This window comes from Lissotriton helveticus, chromosome 7 (genome assembly GCF_964261635.1).
Source record: "Lissotriton helveticus chromosome 7, aLisHel1.1, whole genome shotgun sequence".
NCBI lineage: Eukaryota > Metazoa > Chordata > Amphibia > Caudata > Salamandridae > Lissotriton > Lissotriton helveticus.
The window spans coordinates 1853507512-1853531547 of NC_136068.1; the positions used below are offsets into that span (position 1 = coordinate 1853507512).

Genomic DNA, 24036 nt, shown 5'->3' on the forward strand with positions numbered 1-24036 from the left:
CAAGCATTGTGGTCCCTAATGAGGTAGGCATATAGCAACAGAAAATGTAAGATGATTGCAGTTTGGATGTGGCTAGGCAGTCCACATGTGCCAAGACGAGGCAAGGAGTCAAGACATGCTTGCAGGTCACTGTGACCAACTCTAGTTCCAGTCACTGAAAAAGTCCCTCAAACAGCCAACCTCCGACAGCAGGGATGCAGATCTGGACGCATGCACAATCTTCGTTTGCTGGGGACCATCGTCAAGTTTCTGGTTTGTGAAACTCATGGACTTGCTGCAGGGTGTTAACACTGTGTTGCTTGCCTTGAAAGATAATGCAATTCTTCACAGGATACAGCATGGTATAGGAGATATGAGCTTGCTGTCGCTTCCTTTCCACTGGGAGAACTTTTCTGCGAGCTTCCTGCACTGCCATCATGAAGTCGGAGTAGATTGACACAAAGCTCTCCTCATAGGTTAGAGTGCGCTTTTCTCTGGTTAGTCCCAGAACAGTTTTGCAATAATTTTACAGCCTTGCAATAAAGGACCTGGGCTGGGAACCTGGAGGGGGACAGGTTATTAAGGATCATTGTGCCCTTTACACCACCAGTTGCTTGGAGAGGAAAAAGGCATTGAAGAGGACCACCAGCATGCGTTCCACATTTTCTTCCATCCAGACGGTCGCTGTGGACTCGGCAACCCCAAGAATGTGGATGTGGTATCTGCGCGAGTGTGCTTCCCGTTTCTCGTTCTTAGCTGCAATGACTCTCAGGAGGCGGTCCATGTTCTATAACTGGCAAGTTAAGCAAGTTAAGCAGTTCCTATAACTGTTCTCCTCTTTGCATGAATATAGCCTCCATGCCAGCTATATTCTGTTCAGCCTCACCAATGTGCCTATCTTGTGTCTCCAGTCTCTGGGTAATAATTCCATGTGCATATTCATGGAATCCATTTTGGTTCCTATTGAAGTTATGCTTTGGCGCATAGTTTCTAGCAGTGAGCGCATGTCAGTATCCTCAGGTTGGGTCTTTGATAGTTGCCCCTCTGACATATTCGCAGTACTGTCACCAACTGGCACATGTGCAGATTTCTGACCTCCATGTTCCCCATAGCCTTATCACCTTTTTAGGTCTCGCCCCTAGCGTTGCAGTGAGCAGAACTGCTCGTGCAGCGCAAGACCTCTTGTAAGGGGGTTCTGAAAGCTGACCCCACTCTCGTGCGTGTGATCAGGTTTGCGCAGGCAGGCATTGGCTTTAGTGTGTTTAAAAAATAAATAAAAAGGCTCGCAATTGGGCAAAGGCGGGCGCATGGCGGGACATGCGCCCGCCTTTGCCCAATGGCATGACCTGCCTATGCAACGCCAATCCCCATTTTATTTTTGTAAGTGTCATGCAGGACTACCACTGACGTATATCCGACATGTGATTGACACTAACCTGGGTGTATTGGCATAGCAAGCGAGCCACGGGCACCAAAACGATAAACGGAAATTACCCATCTGCCCCTTGCCATCCCTTCCCCAGATGGGTAGTAAGAGACAGCCATACTTTTGTTTGAGCAGTGGCCCCCCCCTCACAGCTGTATGGCCTCCTCCCACAGCACCTGCTGCACTTACGCAGCAATGTCAGCCTTTCAGATCCACCGCCTGTTAGGAGCCCTGACATGACAGGCCAGTCACCAGTGCTCTGCCCACGAATGCGATTAAAGGACACCTGAAAAAGGTTACAACACCGGACAAAGATGTACTTCCTGCCAAGAGATCACAGAACAGGCCCACCCTGTACGACAGGGCTAACCCGGCTAAGGTCACAGCCGCTGCTGTTCACTGTCTACACAGCGAGCAAATGGGGTCTGGGTTTCCTTCGAATACTTCATTGCCACTGGGGTTCCCTTTGAGATGCGGGGACGTGAATAACAAACATGGGTGCTTGCCCTCTGTAACTGACAGGCAACACTCGAAGAAGCATGCTCGGGGCCCTGGTTAGGAGCCTGCTCTGTGGGCCAACCCCAGGAACGCCACAGGAAGGAGGGAGACGGCAGGGAAGCGCTCTTTCGTGGCGCTAGATATTAGACGTCTTAACAATACATTTGCCCACTGTGCTTAATTCTGTATTTACTATACAACAGCCTTGGCATTCAGCACGGAGACAATTTCAACAGTGCGTGTTAGACATGTTAATTCATCTATTCCAGGAAAAGCAACCCCAAACTGTTCTCCAGAAAACGGATGTGAAAATAAACATACTGAAACTTTTCTGTAAAAAGCCTGAGGCTATTTAAGGAATACATTGTAGCTGCCAAAAATGGTAACAAAACGGCTTAAAAAAGTATAACACAGTTTAATATTGCTCAATTGGGCCTTGGACAACATTAAATGCTAGCTGAATTGGTAGGGGTTCAAAGTTCAATGTTCTGTCCCGGGCAAGTTAATAGCTGTGACGTAATCAGATCGCTGTGGCCAGAAGCACTGAATTCAGGAATTTAGAGTTTCGCGTTTACCTGGGTACTTACGGGCCTAGGAGCCCTAGAGGGCGGGCTGTGGTGGGTGAAGAAGTGGCCCCCTGGCAGGGGCTGTTTGGCAGCTCCGAGGCCGCCTGTCTGTCTAACACTTGTGAACGAGTAGCCCCGTGGTGCGAATCACTGATTCTCCATTGAAATCAAACGCTGTGTTTTAGTTTTCGTCGCCATCTATAGCATGCGCTGTAATGGTGATGCGCCCTCTAGGCAGTTTCTGTACATGTGTAACTGCACGCTGGCGCCATTGACAGTGTAACGTGGAGTGGTGGGCTCACTGGTTAGAGGCGGCAGACCCGGAAGCAGAGAACGGCCCGGGACCAGGGTTCAATTCCCGATGCGGCAGGGTCGTGGACCAGGGTCTGCGGACTCGATAAATCTCGCCTCGGTGCCTACTCTAACCAGGGATCACACTCGGCAACTCTGGGCATTAGCTTGCCTCATCTCTACAACGGCCCCCCACATTCGCCAGGGATGCCTGGTTTCACCTTGGAGATACCCAGTAGGGACCATCTCACAGGGATAGCCAGGACGGGTTCCCCAGCGGTCTACAGCGCCACGACGCCTCAGGGCAGCAGTGCGCTTTACAAGACACATACATTTACATTTACATCAGTAGTCCGCCATGTCCTGTGGTCTGGTTTCACCATCACCCAGTGTCGAGCACTGCAAGCAAGTACGCTGACGTGAAACAGGTGTACGAAAGTACAAACCCATTTCTTCTCCCATAAAGCACAAAGGAAAAAGAGCACGCACTGGCAAGTGGCAACATTTTATCTACACCACAGGCGCTCTGAACAAAGGAGTCTGCTGACCAGATCCAGAATCCCAGTTAACTCTCACCCTGCTGCGGAGGCTGGACAGCCAGGCCCAGTTGTGAAGGACAGCTGCAACTGACAGCGAGGACTGAGGACCGGACCTGGCCTACAAACAAGTTAAAAAATAAACAAGCATTTGCAATACAATAGGTCTCGCATTTACGCGGGTTTAGGCTATTGGCATTGTAAATGTCAATGCCTTTTATTTATGTTTTAAAAACAAAAACAGAAATAAAGGGCATTGTCATGCACAATGCCAATAGCTCAAACTGCATAAAGGCGAGACCTATTGCATTACAAATGCTTGTTATTGGTGGGGGTGCCGCGCAGGCAGGGCAGGCAGGGCAGGACTGATGTAGTGAGCAGACCTTCCTGCCGTAATGCTCACTATCTTCAACTCTGTGTGGGCCCACAGCTTTTCTCCCGGGGGGGTGAGGTCTGCAATATAAGCTAAGCCTTTATTGTCTCGCTGAAGTTTGCCTCTAGGGCTTGGCCCTTTATATATTTACAGCACCTGACCTTCAGATTCAATATGGGGGACTCAGTGCTTGCAGGTCTAGGAGGCCGACTCCCAAGGATCTCGCCGCCAGGGCTGCCACTCACCTCCCTCGTTTACTGCCACCCGCGCCACCAGTGTTCAGCACAGCCCTCCTGTGCAGTTCCAGAGCATCGAGGCAAGTCTTGTCTGTCTTCAGTCGCTGTCTCCAAACATCGGTGGGGAGATTGCTCACGTCTCCCGATGCATAGCACCACTGCAGCTCCACACTTGCTTTGGTTCGAGGCCTTATTTACTGGTCTTCATCCTGGCTTCAGCCATTTAGTCAGTGTAGTTACATTACTTTGTGGCTCAGCTCTCCGTACTTTGAGCCAATAAATGACTCAGTTGTGGCTCTCTTGTCTACTGCTCCACTTGTCAACGTGTGGTTCTTCCATAAACTGGGCAGGCTCTGAATTCCTCACGACACACCGCTACAGACGCCATTTTGGTAGGCCCCACCACGCAACAGTGTACGTGCTTGCAAGTTCCAACTCTCAGCTTTTCGTTACACTCCGCAGCGACCCGTTTGGCATCGGGTCACATACGGCATCAGTTGGGAGCAAAATTAATCCTTCATGGCCTCATAGGCGGAAGGGTGTTGCTGACCATCTTGCTTTCTAGCTCTCTGGTGCCCCCCAAGGGGCATTTTCAAACACACAATTTAAAAAACAACTTCACTAACAGATGCATGTTTACATTGTGAGTTCAGGGACCCCAAGCTCCAAATATTTATTGCTTCCCAATTGGAAGTTACACTTGTAAGAGGTTAAAATGCACCTGTAATGATAACCTATATGAGAGATAGCCCTTGCAATAGCAAAAAAAGAAATTAGCAGTATTTCACTAGCAGGACATGTAAAACACACCAGTACATGTTCTACCTTTCAAATACACTGCACCCTGACCATGGAGCTACTGAGGGCCTACCTTGTGGTACCTCACATATAGTAAAAGGGAAGGTTTGGGTTTGCAAGTGGTCGACATGGTTGTTCAAAACTGCCCACACAGACACTGCAGTGGCAGGTCTGGGACATGGTTGCAGGACTACTCATGTGGGTTGCACAGTCAGTGCTCAGGCCCCTTGTAGCAGTTGATTTACAGGCCCTGGGCACTCACACTGCACTTTACCAGGGTCTTACCAGTAAATCAAATATGCCAAACAAGGATAACCAATTACAGATACCATTTACACAGGGAGCACTTGCACTTTAGCACTGGACAACAGTGGTAAAGTGCCCAGATGCCTAACAACAGCAAATATGAAATGCTGTACACAGTCAAAACCAGGAGGTCAGAAGCAAAAAAGAAAGGTGAGAAACACATAAAAGATGCCAGATCTGACATGTGTCCCCCCCAGCTAAAAGTGGGGAGAGCTACCCAACCTCATGGGAGTTCTCTTCACTAGGATGGAAGAACCCTTGAAAGACCATCTTCATTGGTGTGTTCTCTGCTAGGACTCTGTTCCACTGTAAAGTCCATTCCCTTTAGGGAGATGGACCACCTTAACAGTTTTTGGCTCGTACCCCTCATTTCCATCAAACATCTGAGAGGCATGTGTTCTGTCTGAACCAGGAAGTGCATCCTAAATAATTAGGGCAAGCTTCTCCAGTTTCCAGGCCAGTGCAAAAGCTTCCCTTTAAATTGCAATCCACCTCTTTTCCAGAGGCAGTAACCTCCTACTAATGAAAGCTACGGGTTGATCTGGTGCCTCTTCGTTCAACTGTGAAAGTACGGCTCCCACGCCATGCTCCTAGGCATCAGTCTGCATCACAAACTCCTTGGAGAATTCAGGAGCCTTGAGCATGGGTGCCGTGCACATGACCTCCTTCAGGGTATCAAAAGGGGTCTGGAATGCCTGAGTCCACGTCACTTGATGTGGGTGCTCCCTTGATGACAGCTCAGTGTAGGGGACAACAATGGTGCTATATCCATGACAAATCTGTGGAAGTACCTGGGGAAACCTAAGAAGGCTCTCCCTTCTGTCTGTATCTTGGGGGTGCCCAAGCAAGAATTATGTCAATCTTCGTCTGTAGGGGTCCCACCTACCCCCGCTTCCTACATGGTGTCCCACGTATACCACGGACCCCTGCCCTATCTGGCGCTTACTGGCCTTGATAGTGAGGCCTGCCTTCAACACTACCCAAAGGAGATGCAAGTGGTCCTCCCAACTGAAGCTAAGCACAGCAATGTCACCCAGGTAGGCGGCACTGAAGTTATCAAGCCCAGCCAAGACCTGTTTGACCATCCACTGAAAGGTGGCAGGAGCGTTCTTCAACCCAAAAGGCATGACCCGTAACTGTTAGTGCCCTTCTGGCATTGAGAACGCTGACCTATCTTGTGCACCCTCGGCCAACCCAATCTGCCAGTACCCAGACATTTGATCAAATGTACTGAGGAAATTGGCAACTCCCAGCCAATCAATGAGCTCATCAGCTCATAGGATGGGGTGTGTGTCAGTCTTAGTGACAGTATTGAGCCCATGCTAGTCCACGTAGTACTGTACTTGGGTGGCATCGGGCACGTCATCTTTTAGAACCAAAACCACTGGGCCGGACCGAGGACTGCTAGAGGGCTCAATCTCCCCTAAAGCTAACATCTTGGACACCTCCTTCTTGATGCTAGCCTTCACTCTGTCTGTCAACCTGTAAATCTTGTGCTTCACAGGTGGACTTCCCTAGTGTCAATGTCATGAGTTCACTAATGGGTGATTCCTGGTGTGAGTGAAAACAGAGTAGCAAACTTGTGAACTCCTACCTGGTAGGGCCCCCTTGCTGATATGAATAGGTCAGCTCAGGCAAGTCTCCCACTTAAGGCACTTCTTCCCCTATAGATTCCAGGATGCCCCCGCAGATTCAGTCTTCTCCTTGGAACATGGACATTTCAGGAGCGGGTTTCCTATGCCCCTTGCCCCTCCTCTTTTTGGCAAACACCTGTGACACTGTTTCAGGTACCAGATCCTTCTGATTACTCTAGGCTGCCAAAGACCAGTTGGTCAGGCCCTGCCACTCAGCAATCTCAGCATCTCCAAGTGTGAACTGTATCCCGCGCCCCTCCAGGTGGTGTGTCCCAGGTCGTTACCTAGCATAAAATCCACAGGCATGGATGGGCTCATAGCTACTCTTAGTGGAACAGATATGCCCCCAACTCAAAGGGAACTTGATCTTACAAAAGTGCTAGCTGTTGTTTACTACAACTACTTGGTGAAATACGTTAGGGACACTTGATCTTCAGGCACCAGGTGAGAGTGGTCACACTTGCTCCTTTGTCTCTCAGAGCCTCTAACCTCTGTCCATTGATGAACATCCACTGCCTGTAGTTCTTAGAGTTATCAGGCATTATGTTTCTCTGACCGGAATCCTTACCCTGGAATTAGAATTGGGCGCTTTAGGCAACTCCTTCTGTTTACCCTTTTCCCCTCCTTTCTGCTGTTGGGGGCCATGCCCACCTTTGGCAGAGTCTCCTACATACACCTTCCTGTGGACATTTGAACTCACTCAGTGGTCTGCCTCCTAGCAAGCTTCCTGGAGTCAGTCAGCTTGCCGTCCATCAAGTGCTGGCACAGCTCTGGAAAACACAGCCCAGAGAAGTGCTCCCATACAATCAAATTGTACAGCCCCTGCGAATCTGTGACCTCACTGCCCTTCACCCAGCTATCCAGTGCTCTGCAACAAGAATCTGCACACTCAATTCATGACAGGGAATCAAGCTTCTTACTCTGCCTAAACTAAACCCTGTACTTTTTAGGGGGAAGACCATGCCGGTTAAGGAGGGCAATCTTCATCTCAGAGTAGGTAAGGTCCTGTGTTCTCCCTAAGGCTAGCAGTGTATCCCTCCACTTCACTGTGAAGTGATTCTATATTCCTGTCTCCCAATTCTTCTCTGGGACCCTATTCATGTAAAGTGCTGCCTGATAGCCCCGAAACCATCTCTGGGTGTCATCCCCTTTGGTATACTCTTTCCCTATGTGCTTTCACAAGTGTACTAGTTTCTTGGACTGCACTGATGAAACACTGCCACCATCTACGCTGGACTTAGACTTTAACTCCAACTCTTTTTTATGCTCGGCTCCTAAGCTAGAATCATCTTTCTCTTCTCCATGGCCAGCTATCTGTCTCTATGGCCAGGGAATCCTTTTCTGCCCCCCCCCTTGAGTTTAGCTAGTTCCACTGGAGCTCCCTTTCATGCTCCAGTTTCAATTTTCCAGCTGGTATTTTTTAGCTTCCCACCTATCCTCCAGCTCCTCAGGGGAGAGGCTCTTAGAGGACACACTGCTGCCAGTCCTTGAGGGCTGTTCCCCCCAGGAGGATCCTGATCCACAAAATCCTCTGGCAGGTCCTGCGCCTCCACATCATTATTCACAGTATGCCCACCAGTCTCTCTTGCTGCCAACTAGGCCCTCAGCGCCTTTTGCAGCTCCTTCTTTCTACTGAGGCCTTTAATTGAGCACTTGAAATACTTGCAAATATTTTTAAGTTGAGGCACTATATTGGACTCCAGTTTCTCCTCCTCAAGACCAAAATCTGCAAGTAAAACTGATGGCTCCCCCAGCCTGAGACATAATGGTGAATCAAAAACTCAAGAGTTGTCAAGAAGTGAAACATCAAAGTGTGTGGTTGTGTAATGGTCTGCAATCCGGTAGTAGTGTCTACCACTCACTGTATGCAAAGTTCAAACACAAGTCCTATCCTCACCACTGACTATCAGTATTAGAAATGGGGTCTCTAGTTACAGAGGTTTGCACCCTGTCCAAATAGGGACAGTTGTTCTAGTCAAGGTAAGGGAGTCACACAGCTAAGATAAGCCCTGCTCAACCCCCTTGGTAGCTTGGCACGAGCAGTCAGGCTTATCTCAGAGGCAATGTGTAAAGCATTTGTACATACACACACATTGTAACACAGTGAAAACAGTACAAAAGAACACCACATCAGTTTAGACAAATAACCAATCCACCATATACAAGTAAAGATATCACTTTAAAAAGGTTACAAAAAATCAGTCCATAAGAACCATGGCTGCATTACTTTTAGCACAATGTATCTGAGATGAATTAAATTCAAAGACGAAAACAGACGCAGGGAAAGTGAGGTGCCGGAAAAGAAAAGTGAAACATCGGTTCCTTACTACCAAGGGAGGTGATGCATCAGTTCCTTAATGCCCGAGGAGGTGTTGTGTCTGTTCCTTACTGCAGTGCAGGGGAGGTGATGAGTCAGTTCCTCACTCTCAGGGGAGGTGATGCGTCGGTTCCTTAGTGTGAGGGGAGGAGATGTGTCGATCCTCAATTCCTTACTGCTGGCCTTCGTCGATGAAGAACGTAGTGCACAGGGACGATGGGTCGAAAATCCAGATTCGGAACAGGCACTGCGTCGATTTCCCAGAAGCGGAGCATGTGATGCGTTGATTTCTTCAGCGGCACAGCAGAGCCTGCGCCGGAGACAGAGCGTGTTCAGCAGACCTCTGTCACACAGAGCTCGGGACTTGGGTTGCAGTTATCTTTCAGCCAAACGGTAGGTGCTTCATTGGAAAAACGGACGCAGAGTGTTGATGCGTGGATTTTCTTAGTTCTTAGCAGCAAAGCCACCTTCAATGGCCCAGGACTGGAATTGGCACAACTCAGGGGCTGCAGATGATGTCTTTGATGTCCCTGAGACTTCTTAACAGGAGGCAAGCACATACAAGGCCTTGAAGAACCTTGAAAAGCAGGATGAAGAAAGCAAAGTCCAGTCCTTTCTCTCCCAGGACAGAAGCAGCAAGCAGCAGGCCAGCAAACATAGCTAGCCTGCTGCTTGCAGGCCAGCTAGTCCAGTCCTTTCTCTCCCAGGACAGAAGCAGCAAGCAGCAGGCCAGCAAACATAGCTAGCCTGCTGCTTGCAGGCCAGCTAGTCCAGTCCTTTCTCTCCCAGGACAGAAGCAGCAAGCAGCAGGCCAGCAAACATAGCAAAAGGCAGAGTGTCAGTCTCCTCCTACAGCATCCAGCTCTTCTTCCTGGCAGAAAGTCCTCTTAGTCCAGAAGTGTTCTGAAGTTATGTTGTTACAGTTACAGTAAGTATACCAGTTTCTGCCTTTGAAGTAGGCAAACTCAAAAGGAAAGTCTCTATAGTGCACAAGATCCTGCCTTTCCCTGACCTGCCTCCAGACAAACTGCAGAGGGGGTGGAGACAGCTTTGTGTGAGGACAGGCACGGTCCTATTCAGGTGTCAGTGACAACTCCTCCCACCAGTCAGTATGGTGATGGCCCATCAAAATAGGCAGGGCACACATCATTTCCCTTTGTTTGACTGCATAGAGTGAATGAACAGGCAGCTCAACTGTCACCCTACCTCAGACATGGATTTCACAGGCAGTCAGAGGAACAGAGTGGTAACGCAAGAAAATTGCCACTTACTAAAAGTAGCATTTTTTTAAGCCATTGTTCTGCTTTGGACTACTGCACATAGCACTTTCCACCTGGTCCCTGCGGGTTCCTGTGAGGAAGATTCACAGGTGCAGGAGCGCCATAAAACACTCCAAGGTATCCGGCGAAGTGGGAGACCTTGTTCTACTTTGGACTACTGCACATAGCACTTTCCACCTGGTCCCTGCCGGTCCCTACGAGGAGGAGTCACTGGCACAGGAGCGCCATAAAACACACTGAGGTATTCTGCGAAGCAGGAGCCCTTAGTCTACTTTGGACTACAGCACATAGCCCACCCGCTGCGTGATGCCTGGCTTTCACCCTGGGGATACCCAGTAGGGGTTATCTCACAGGGAAAAGCCAGGACGGGTTCCCAAGGCAAGCGCCTTGATGCCTTCGGGTGATACGTGCGCTATATAAGTCGCAATACATTTACATTTACATTTACATAGCACTTTCCACCTGTTCCCTGCCGGTCCCTAGGAGGAGGAGTCAGGGGCGCAGGAGCACTATGAAACACACTAAGGTATCCCACTGCGCGGTTCGTGCGTGGGGATGCAGATCAGGGCGAAGACTGGGCGAAGACGGGACCGTCTGACGCCGATTGAGGCTGTGCTGGGCCCACTCCCTTGGCCCTGCGCCCTGGATACATGGAACTATTAAACGGATATATGGAGAGGCGGCGTTCCATTAAGCAAAGGGAGAAGATGTACTCTTACTAAAAAGACGTTGGTAAGCGAGGACTTGGAACTAATCTAATTCAGTTTAAATCCGCTTAATAGTGGTACCAATTGTTATCACCGACATAGCACCGTATGTTATATGTTATATTGCTTTTGTAAATAAGACCCTGTAATACATATATTGGTGCAGTGTTAAGAGATCTAATAAGCAGGTATCCTTAGAATATTATTTCACCATAGAAAAATGGGGAAAAGAAATGCGGTAATCGCACAGCCCCCACCTGTAAAAAAATGTCTTGGGACACTAAAAACAGATGTTATTGAGTTACCTTACAGGGGCGATGGGGGTTATAGAGAAACAGATATCCTCAGTAAAAGAAACATTGGTAACAGGAACACTAGGCACGACTACAGGGTCAAATAATGCAAATGCACGGGTGGTTGGTTCTCCCGGGGGGGTTCAAAGGACATCTTACCCCAAAATGGTTGCATCCAAAATGTGTCAGATCAGGTAATACTTAGTGATCATGACTCTTTCACACAGCCCCCACTGAAGCGGTGGAGAAATACGACACACACAGACAAGCGGAATGAGGAAATTAAAGAGGAGGGGAAATGAATACTAAGACCACGGTGCCGAACATCCAAAGCCGGTAAAAAAACAACCGGAATTTCAAAAAATGCACTCAGAAAACTATAGAAGAGACAGGTAACAGGACAAAAATAAAATCTCTGGGTAATGACCTAAGGAACTTAACCACGATAGTTGAAAAGTTAGATTTTTTTTGAGAGATTCACTAATTAAGATAGAAAAAAGAGTAGATCAGATTGAGGTACGCTTGACCAACTTTTTCTTCAGGGAGGGAACAGTCAAACATATAACTAAGGACTACAGGCAAGAGGGTAATGACAAACCCGAAATACGTATGAGTACCAACATACATAGTGATCAGCAGTCTATCAACCAGAATAGTGAAGTCATAGGGTCTAATATAATCAAACCTCACCAGATAGATCATTCTCTTCCCCCACATACTTCAACACTTAACACAATTGGCCAATACCTAAATGCTATGCTAAACAGGGGCAATAAGGTAGTAGCCACACAAGACCATAGCTCTAACTTGACTCTCTGTAATCAACCTATTGCACCCATATATGCTAAGGCAATTCCTACTGAACCACCCTATCTAGATTTACCACCAGCTGTTACATTATACACAGTTATACTCGCGAATGCTCCCCAGGCTGAGGGCACAAGATAGCGAATCCTGGGAAATTCCAAGAAATAAGTCCCTTTACTGGTTAGGCACGAAGGGTGGGTGTACGGAACAACTTTTTATAGAGTTTAAGATGGCCCATAGAGTTAAGTGGGTTGGTAAAGATCGAAAAACCCTAGAAGGTGGCTGTGTGGTTCTAACATTTAAAACACCCTAGTTAGTGAAGGACATTCTATGGAAGTCAGGGAATAATACCATTATTATGGGGGCATTAAAAAACTGCCCCTCAGTTTCTTTTACCAACTGCCTTTTGCGTTCGAGAGAGGCAGTACTATCAAAGGCACCAAGGCGAGAAATCAGTATATATATATAACACACCGGTGGGAAATTGGTTTGCATTACTTCCATCCTTAGAGGATACAGATTGACTGGATCACTCACCCAAAATCATCATAAACAAACAATTGGCCCACACCTCTTCCGAACTAGAAACTATTGACCCGAGCTCTAAGAGTGTTCCACCAGGAGGAGAAGACATGTTGAAGAATCAGATTGGAACCCTAGTTGATAATCTCCCTGGCTTCGGTTACATCCCCTATTGCAGACTAGAGATAGGGTTGGGAATAAATATGATTAGGAGCCCAGAGACTCCTTTACCTATTGCTGTAGCATTTGGCATGCAAAATGTGCCAACCGACAACGAGAATAGTATTTCGATCCTATACTGGAATATAGAGGGTCTATTCCAAATTAACTAATCATCTTTGGTTTGAATTTGTGGGGAAATTTAACATTCTTTGCTTACAAGAGATGTGGTCTGTTAATGAAATTCATATTGATGGTTATAAGACCTATCATACACCTGCTATAACATCCACACATGGGAGGGCTAAGGGAGGTCTTAGTATATATACCTCAAATTTGGTGACGATAAACAAAATATCTTTTGTAATTTCAGAACCGAACTATCAAATTGTGCTTCTGGAGTGTTAGACGAAGATAACTGTAATTCACCCCCCTTTCCCGATTCTGTATATGGGGATTTTTTAAACGAGATTCTATTTGTCTTGGATTTGGGCTTTGCAAATGTATTATGTTCACCACCAATTCCATTCAGCCAGACCTTTAATGGGAGAGGATAGAGCTTGATTATCGACTTTATAATTATTCCGAATAGGTTTGCGCCCTGCTTACTGAATTATAAAACTCACAAGAATGCCATTAGTGATAATTTTCCGTTGAGCGTGTCTATTTCTCTACCTCCCAAAACTCGTAGCCCCCATAACAAGAGGATATATGTGGCCCAAGATATGGTAATTGACAAGATAAATGGCTACTCCCTAAAGTGGGAGAAAGTTGAACCGTATAAGATCACTAGGACAGTTGTAGAGAAAAGTTGTGAATCAATTATGAAATGCTGGAATGATTCTACACCACATGAGGAAGTATTGGCAACCTATGCACAAATAACAGAAACAACTATGAATTCTCTGAAAGTTGAAATAAAAAAGGGGAATGGAAAGAACAAGGGTTGGTTTAATAACAAATGTACATAAGCCTTCACAGAATTAAAACACGCACTACGCAAAAAAGAAAGGGATAGAACTGAAATCAAGCAGTGTAGAAAGGCTTACAATCAGATCTGAAAATACGAAAAGGAGAAATTAAAAATAAAACCTGGTCCGACCTACACAAGGCAAGCGTTAACAAGGACAGTGCGGCCTTTTGGCGCGTGGTAAAATCCCCATTCCTAACAGAAGACATCCCTACCATAGAGACCGCCATTGATGAAGGATATTGGGTGGAATATTTTTCAAGCATCTTTGGACAGGCAAGGAAGGAGGATGGCATATTTGTAAGCGCTGTAAGCCTCAGAACTTCACCAACAGATTTTCCAATAGAGTTAGCCTTCACTCTTCAAGATGTACAATGTGCACTAAAAGCTAGCAAGGGGGGAATGGCTCCGGGGCCAGTCGGAGTACCTGTTGACATTTTTAAACATAATATAGAGATATGTGGTCCATTACTAACATGAGTGCTAGAGGCTTGCTGTGCGATCGGTCTAATAGAATCATGGTCAGATTCCATCATGGTACCGATTTATAAAAAAGGAGATAGACAGAATCCGGCATGTTATCGTCCCATCTCACTGCTGGATTCTGTGGGCAAAGTTGCAGGTCGCATAGTCCTTAATCGGGTCCAAACATTGGCAGAGGACAATAATATTTTATCAGACCTTCAATTTGGTTTTAGGGAGGGATTGGGCACAATAGAATAGGGCCTTAATTAAACCATCCTTATGGGAAAATGTACGAAGTCGAGAAAGGGAAAATTGTACCTGGCCTTTGTTGACCTCACTGCTGCATTCGATTGCGTACACCACGGAAAACTATGGAGTATCTTAGCGGCAATGGGGGTGGAGGCACCTTTAGTCCACTTCCTAAGAGAGCTCTACACAAACGCAAGAGCCCGGGTGCGGTATGGGCCCAATGGAGAGCGTACAGGGTCGTTCCAAGTGGGAGTGGGGGGTTAGACAGGGTTGTGTTCTGGCACCTTTCTTATTTGCATTATATACCAATGGCCTGGAGCAAGCCATGATGGAAAGGTGCTGGGACCTACCTCAGCTGTCAACACGCCCAATACCTGCCCTACTATACGCGGATGACGCCATAATTATGGCCCGAACACCATTGGGGCTACAACGGGCTCTCGATAGCTACAACAAGATTATGAAAAATTTAGGTCTGAGAATAAATATTACTAAAACTTTCATAATGAGTTATTGGATAGGTGGAAGGAAGCAGAGGGACATCTATATAGAAAGCAAAAAGGAGGAAACTACTATAATATATCCCTATTTAGGAATTCTAATCAATCACAAGGGCTCATAGCATCAGGCCATTAAGGCTAGGAAACTTCCTTTTATGATAACAACGACAGCCTTAGTGAATTTCTCCCAAAAGTTAGGAAAGAGACTTCCAGTGGAGCTGATCCAAATCTATCAAGTCAAATGCATTAGCATGGCCACGGGATATGGGAATACTGCAACATAAATGAAATCCAGAGGGTGGAGAAAGCATTTGTAAAGTATTTTTTGGTGGTCCCACTTTGTACATCAACCTATATCTTCCTTAGTGAGTTAGGGCTACCATATTTTACAGACATAATAAAGGTGCAACCAGTTCTCCTATGGCACCAAAATTGGTCCGCGATAAAAAGCACCATTAACCGGAACGTATTAGGCTATAGTAGTAAATTAGAACATATTTTAGAGATCAGGTGGGTAAAATATATAAAAGATTTTATCACCGACTTGGGCCAGCCAGAATTTTATTATAATCCTGCTTCAATGGGCTTCATTTCTAAAAAGGTTTATAAAAAACAATGCATGACCCATATGGAGGCAAATAGATTTGCCATCGAGGCATCAAGGCCTTCAGTTCAAACTAACCAAATGATGCGGTCCACCATTGGTATCCAACTATACTTAACACACACATTAATTGGGTTTGATAGAATTGTTCTTACACGCCTTAGATTTGATGTATTCCATCGTTTGGTAAGCTTTCCGACCATAAATGACTGGTCTAAAGCCCTACCAAATTGTCCTTGTGACAGAGTCTCCCCTCAAAAAACAATCCATGTAGTAGTGTTATGTAAATTTGATTTGGAACAGAGGAGGAGGTGGATCAAGCCTATATTGAAAAATTGGGGCTTGAGACAATGTCGCCCGGTCTATCTTGCACTGCAGTTTTTGGATAATGACTGTCTCACGAGACACATTGCTCTATTTTTGAAACGTACGATCAGACGTAGGAATCATCTATGAATTTTTCCCCATCTCAAAGTATGCTGCTAGGCTTCAGTTTTAACCATTTTTAGACTTTTAAATGTTGTTTCAATTCCAATTTTTAAATTAATTTTTTAAATAAATATTGTATAATAATTGTGATATGTAGTTGTAAACTTGTGCTTTTATGTTTTTTGGTGTGTTAAATTGAAAACCGAATAAAGCTAAATTCATTCATTCATTCAACGTGCAATTTAAAAGTTAACTTCACTAAAGATGTATTTTTAAATTGTGAGTTCCGTGCCCCCAAACTCAAAATCTCTCTCTTTCTAATTAGAAGTTACACTCGGAAGAGGTAACAAGGCACCTCCAATGATATCCTATGGGAGAGATAGATTGCAGCTGCGAACCATGGTGAACTCTAAATGATGTCTGGCAGCATGGTTTTAGAAGTGATCATAGTTCTGAGACGGCGTTAACCTCGGTAATTAACAATAGCCGAGGTCAGGTTGATGCTGGTCATGCCACACTACTGATCCTTCTAGACCTGACGGCGGCCTACAATACCACATCACTTTTGAGACTAGTGGGCAGGCTTAAAGAAAGGGGTTTAGGGGCGTTGCCCTGAAGCTGCTTACCTCATTTCTTACTGACCGGTCGCAAATAGTTAAGACGGATCAATTTCACTCAGCCCCTAATCATTTGTTTTGTAGAGTCCCTCAAGGCTCCTCACAGAGTCGGACTCTTTTTAACATTTATTGTGCCCCTCAAGCCAAGTTTGCTAGAACCTTTGGGCTGGATGAGCTGTCCTATGCTGATGACACCCAAATTATGGTGTCTATCACCAACAGCATAGAATCATCTACAACCAATTTTAATAGCTGCATGCAGGCAGTGGCCTCCTGGATCGAAGTGAACTATCTTAGACTTAACGGAGACAAAACGAAGGTGTTGATCTTTGGAAACCAACAGGACGTCTGGTCCGATGGGAAACATCCTTTACAATGAAATTTTTACAACGCAGTGCTTTTACAACACAGGTTTTACAACGAAAACCATTACAACGCATTGCGCTGGGGGGCGCCCTAGGATAGGGAATAGATTTAATTTACTATCCAACACCTTCCCTAGTGTCCACGGGGACTGGAGTTGGAATAGTAAATTAAACTATTCACTATCCAGCACCCCAAAGCGATATGCGTTGTAACGGTTTGCGTTGTAATACTTGCGTTGTAACAGCATGCGTGGTAAAAGCATGCGTTGTAACGTCATACATCCGGTCCGATGTTTGGTGGCCTGATGTGCTTGGCCTATGCCCTTGCCCATGATCCATAGCAAAAAATCTTGGGGTTATAGTTAATAACTCCCTCTCCCTGGGCCCCCAGATTAATAGAATGGTGTCCACCTCCTTTGGAATTATCAGGGTCCTTAGGAAGATTTCCCAATTTCTTTCTTTTTCTTCCCGAAAGCAGGCAGTTGTTGCCCTAGTGTTGTCCAGACCATTGTAATGCCCTGTATTTGCGTATTAACAAGGGACTTGTTCACCGTCTGCAGCGGATGTACGCAATACGACGCACACTTTTACAACGCGGTTGTAACAACGCAAGTCGTTACAACGACTTGCGTTGGGGGGGTGCAAATTAAAAAAATTTAATTTACTATTCCAACACCAGTCCCTGTAGATAATAGGGAAGGTGTTGGGATAGTAAATTAAATGATTTACTATCCTTGAGCGCCCCCCAGCGCAATTCGTTGTAACAATTTTCGTTGTTATGACCGCGTCGTAATGGAACGGCGTTGTAATGGTTGCGTCGTAAATGTCGCATACCTCTGCAGCTGGTGCAGAACGCAGTGGTAGGGCTGGTGATGGGCCTTCCCAAATACAACCCAGTCTCAGCATCTATTAGGAAGCTGCATTGGCTCCCACTTGGACAGAGAATCCTGTTTGAAGCCCTCTGTCTTACTCACAAGGTTTTTCACCTCCTAGGATCGGAAGGCATTAAAAGGCTCTTTTGAGATACGCCCCTACCAAGCAGTTAGGATCTGCCAGTAAAAATTTGCTGGTAGTCCCCAGATTTAAGAGAGCAAGATGGGGGGTAGAGCCTTCTCCTTTGCTGTGGCTAGGCTCTGTAATTCCCTCCCTTCTGCAATCTCTAGACTGGAGTCTCATTCTCTCTTCCATAAGGCCCTGAAGACTTGGCTCTTCACCAGCTTATCACTGCAAGTCTTTCTTGCATTCTTGTCTAATGGGCCTTTCCACAGCGCCTTGACACATCTGGGCAAGGGTCGGGCTTCATAAGGCTAATATTCATTCATTCATGTCCATGCCATAAACACCTTATTTGCAATCATTAATCATTTGTTTACCTGCACACCATTATTGATCATTCTAATACTCTATTCCAAATACACATTCAAATTAGAAACACATTCACAAAAACAAACCCCGAAATTACTGGCCTTTGGCATTCTGAGTTGTAAGGCTCCAGGTAAATAAATGTTCTTGCTTCTCTCGCCATATTGATTTGCCTCTTGTGGGATCCCATCACAGAATATTCTACTTTAAAAAAGGTCTCTGCCACAGTATTGGCCTGACTCCTTGAAGAGCTAGAGCAGTGATTTATTAACCACATTTGAAAGTTTTAAATGTTTGCTTGTCACATGAACTGTAGAAGTCAACAAAAACAACATACCGAGATGCAACGTAACACAACAGCCAAAGTGTGAACACGAAACAATATGTACAGGACAGCACAACATGATAGCATTGCAGTAAAGCAGTAGAAAATCATAACAACACCAAACCACACACCATAACAGCATAACATTCACTTTTTATTTCCGTTATGTCTACCCTACCTCTGTGTACTTCATTCAGTTTCAGTTTGTTTGTTATTTCAGGATCCACACTGTGGAATAATCTTTGTGTCCACATGTGGAGTTCATCAGTCCTATCTCCTTTGGTTGTTTAATTAACCTTGTTTCTAGTGATGTAAGCTGCATTCTTGTCAATGCTTTTCTTGTTTTGTACTTTCACATTGTTATGCATAACATGTGGTTTGAAATGCTTTACTGTAAAAACACAAATACAAGGTATGGTCAATTTGCCCTCTGGCTGACAGCAGAGCTCCCACCTAAACAGAGGCCACAATGCCAGCTGACAAATCTATTTTTTTATGTGCTGAGGAACACTTTGACAGTTCCTGATCATTGTGTATCAAGAAAGGCATTTGAAAGATGTTGTTTTAAAACAACTCAGAAAGCAGTTTGGATTGATTTGCTGAGGCAATTCACTGGTAAATGAAACATGTAAAACTATGTAAAATGTGGGTTGAAACAAAATGTGAAAGACATTTCAAGTGAGCAATGGTTGAAGGGTGATTCCTCTACTAAGCCAGTGGATAAATGAGCCTAATTACGAGTTCAGAAATGTATGGACTGCCGTACCCGTGGTCCAAATGCAGTAAGTTCGGAGGTCCAACTGCCTTTGCAAAGGCCACAAATTAACTGCTGACACCAACAGCACACCACCAGGGTCATGGTGAGGGAAAGCAGCTGCCATAGCACGGTACAGGGGAACTACATCACCGTCCGTATTACAAGTTGACTTTTCCTCAAGCTAACCACTGGTGGGACAAATGTTAAAAAGTCATCAGAAATGAATGATTTGAAGTGCATACTCACCCCTTTCCTGTTCTTTCCATCAGCAGTCAACGTAAATCCCTTTCTCCAGCCCCCCCCTTCACAGCAGCATCTTCACCCCGAGGAATAGGACCCCGTCTGCAGCAATCTACAGGTAAGTCCTTTTTGTACCATTGACAGGACTGGATACATATGGGCTGGACTCCGGCAAAGGGTAGTTGGAATGTTTCCACATGCTTCATTCATATGTGTGCATTCGAAACGTATGCAGTCAAAATACTCACACTTGCATTGATACATATGGAAAAGTACTCACCACCAATGTAGGACTGTTGGACTTGGCTCTTTTTGGCAGGTTCACCCCAGAACTTTTTGCCTGAAGCTCTGACATGGTGGTAGTGACTTTAGGCCTCTGGTCACTTTAGCACTGTGGCCCAGTGTAAAGTGCGTGCGTGCTCTGAGTGCGTGTGTTGAGAGTGGCCTGCCCTCCATTAGGAATGGATGGGGATATGTGTGTCCATGGTAATTCCTGGTATGAGGGGAGTGCAGGGGCGAGTTTAGTATGCATGAACTCGTGAGAATAAATGCTGCGCAATGGTGTGCGCAGATGTATAGTGACTGGTGGAGAAATGCCACTTTTAGAAGTTGGCATTTCTGTGTACTGGGTGTTTGCCTGCCTGATGTGAATTGCACATCTGGCTCGTGATTGACAGGAGCTGAGAGGTGTGGGTGGCTCCAGGAGCCAGGGGGAGTCAGCTCAGTGGTGAATAGAGAGATCTGCATGCAGATGGGAGGGAGGAGTTGCACCTGGGACCTGAATAGGGCTGTTGCCTTCCCTCCATAATGCTGGCTCCGCCCCTGTGGTGCATCTGATCACTGAGCCCCCACCTGACAAAGGAGAGAGGAGCTGGGCAAAACAAAGTGCTCCAAAGCCCCTCTAAAACAGTTTTGACTGGTATCCCTAAGCCCTGTGCTTTTACACATAGGGAAATGAAGTATAAATATAGGGGCTGTGACCCCATGAAATTGTTCAGTTCTTGGTTGCTGTTCCTGCTGAGGCGTGCTGCTGCTGGGAACCAGGGGAGGGCTTGCCTCCCAGGGCCCTGCATTGCCCTATGACACTTTGCTTGTATCCTGGAAGAAGCGATTTATTCTCCCTTGGACTGTGGTGATAGTGCTTGGGGAGCGCTTTACTCTTCTTTTTAGAGCGCTTCTATTTTTAGATTGGCAGCACGCTCTGACTTTCTGGACTGAGTGCATTTGAGCCCCTTTGATATGGCCAGTTGGCCAGGGGGACTGGGAGGTAAATAGGGTGTCAGGCCCTAATGTAATTTATGCCTCTACTATGGTCTTTCTTAGGAGACCATGTTCTAAATGGGATTCATGTGGTGCTAGGAAATGTGATTCAAGTTGTATGATTTACGCCCCCATGTTTTTTCTTACTTCTAAATGTAGTTTTAGGATTATGAGGATGTTTGCATATCATAGTTTATGCTAGTGAGATTATGTTCCACTGTGAGATTTATGCCCCTAATGTGAGTTATGCTTAGGAGGTTAGGGTCTAATGCGTTAGATTTATGAGATGATTGCATGATATATTTATGCTGGTGAGGTTGGCGCAGAATGTAATTCGCACCTAATGTGATACTGTGCATAATGTAGTATATGTTACAGGCTGATGCTAAGTACAGTGATTACCAGTGGTTACTGTTTGTATGTTTTAATTTTACTAAGTTCGCTTTGTGATGGTTCTGACAGTGGTCCAATGGGCCCTGTCAGGTGTAAATATTACCTTGTAGATATGATCTAGTGCCAGGTGGCACCATGTATAATATGTGTTTACTATTCTAATGTGTTATGAGAATACAAAGGCTATTTTTGATATAACCTTGTGTGGAGTTCCTTTTGTAGTGTGCCTGGGATGTTGTTGCTGTGTGCGTGCACAAATGCTATACACATGGCCTCCGGGATAAGCCTGACTGCTCGTGCCAAGCTACCAAGGGGGTGAGCAAGGGTTATCTTTGGCATGTAACTCCCTTGCCTTCACTAGAGTGGTGGTCTCTGCCTGGCTTTGGCGCAAGCCTTAGCCATCCAGAGATCCCATTTCTAACAAGGACCGTCATGGCAACACTGCGGACACCGCTGTCACTTCGTAATACAACAGTCAGAAGACCACTGACACTACAGTCTTTTAGAGGCCATGGCCACGGTCTTTAGATGGTCGGACCTTGAAACACGTGACAGGGCTCTCTGTGTATTTGCTCATAACATAAGGTCTTTTCTTTGCCAGACCTACACATTGGCCAGGAACCCCTAATTTAAAATCTGTCAACCCTTATAGTACTACATGAGTTTACTGCCATGTAATGTAGAACGTTTCCTATTGGTGGCTACTTGGATTTCTCGTGTCTTCTATAAAATGTTTTGAATAGTTACAGCTGCAATGTAAATGTAAATGTAAAAAGTAATAGCACAAACAGTTTACTTCTCCCCTATTTCTTTTTCCCAATTCAATAAGTTTCTTCTAATAGTAAACATATCAACTGAGAATGCCAGACATCCGCATCCACTTTCTCACCCAAAATGGTGTATGTTCCGTATTGACTTTCCCTTTCTTTTTTATTGCAGATATCCTTGATAACACATGGAGGAAGGAAATCAAACTGTAGTGACTGAGTTCATCATGGTGGGTTTTAGTGAGTTCCCACAACTACTAGTTCCACTTTTTTTTGAATTTTTTGCTTATTTACTTCTTGGTACTGGTCGGGAACCTTCTCATCATGGCGATTGTCTATTCCAACATACAATTGCACACGCCAATGTATTTTTTCCTCACAAACCTTGCCTTTGTTGACATCTGTTTTACAACAACAATTTTCCCAAACATGCTCTCTCACTTCTTTCTGGCAGGAACACACATTTCTCTAAATGGATGTTTGCTGCAGGTGTTTTCTTTCATGTCCATGGTATCTACAGAATTCCTCCTTCTTGCAGTCATGGCTTATGATCGATATGTGGCCATTTGCAATCCTTTGTGCTATGTGAAAACCATGAATAATGTTGTTTGCATGAAGCTGGCTGGCGGATGCTGGCTATTTAGTTTCTTAGACCCAATACCAGATGTTGTACTATTATCTAGGCTCTCATACTGTAGGTCTCACACACTCAACCACTTCTACTGTGACTTAGCAGCTGTAATGAATCTTTCATTTAGCAGCACTCGCGCTATTGATACAACAGGCTACATCCTTGGTATTGTATTCGGAGTAACACCTTTTGCTTTAACTATCACATCTTACGTCAACATCATCTCAACAATCCTGAAGATTCGGTCTACAGAGGGGAGACGCAAGGGCTTTTCCACCTGTGGCTCCCACCTAACTGTAGTTATATTATTCTATGGAATTATCTGTTCTACCTACATGAGACCAGCATCAACGGTTTCGGTAAAATACAGCAAAGTATTGTCTTTGTTATATGTTGCTTTAACTCCACTATGTAATCCAATTATATACAGCCTGAAAAACACAGAGATTAAAAACACCCTGAGGAAGACAAAGAATACAAAATAGCGTTTAAGAAGAAAACAAACAGATGTTTTTTAATCTTTCAAAGCATGTATTGCAGAAATACATTTAATTTATTACTGAGGTTTTTTTACAGATCTTAATACCACGAGGTTCGTGAGTTTGGCTTTTCAAATCCAACTCAGCAATTGGCGCAGGCAATATATGCTGTGACGCAAGAAGTGGAAGAGCCAGTCCTGACTGACTGAGCTGTTAAGTACCCTCTCCTCATTTGGGGCACCCCTGTTAAATTCTCGTAGCCCTGAGTTTCGGATAAAGCCAGTCCTCTACCAACAAAGGGAAAACCAACAGGCATCTAATACCTCTCCTTGTGGGCTAAATACATCTGGAAGGTAAGTGTCTGGAAGGCAAAAACACATCTGGAAGATAAGCGTTTTGGAAGGCATGAACACATCTGGAAGGTAAACATTTGTATGGCATAAACACATCAGGAATGTAAGCGACTGGAAGACATAGACACATCAGGCGCATAATTCAGGACCCCAACAGCAGAACACAAACAACAAGAAGTCATATTAGTGTGGGTTTATTATACACTAACCTACTGTAAAAACTATATATTAGAATCATCATGAATTTAATGACAACATTTGCAAATTATAATAAAACTATATTAAAATATAATATTAATACTAAACTTCAGTGTGTGTTAGGGAAACTTCTATCTTCTATTTGTTCTCATTCATGCCAACATTGTGACACCTTGGCATGTGCATGCGTCCCAGGAATCTAGGTGGCTCTCCCACCTGTCACAGAGGAGACAGGGTTGTATATTGATTGTGCCTGGATAGGGTTGTTGCAGTTGCTGGCTGTGTGCATAATAACCCACTGTTATGTGGGAGTAACATTTTACTGTAATCAATGGCCTTGTGCT

General features: G+C 45.3%; 1 pseudogene; it reads left to right on the forward strand.

Moving 5' to 3' along the window:
- Positions 1–22219: 22219 nt before the first annotated feature.
- Positions 22220–23147, forward strand: LOC144767779 (olfactory receptor 5V1-like; annotated as a pseudogene).
- The last annotated feature ends 889 nt before the right edge of the window (positions 23148–24036 follow it).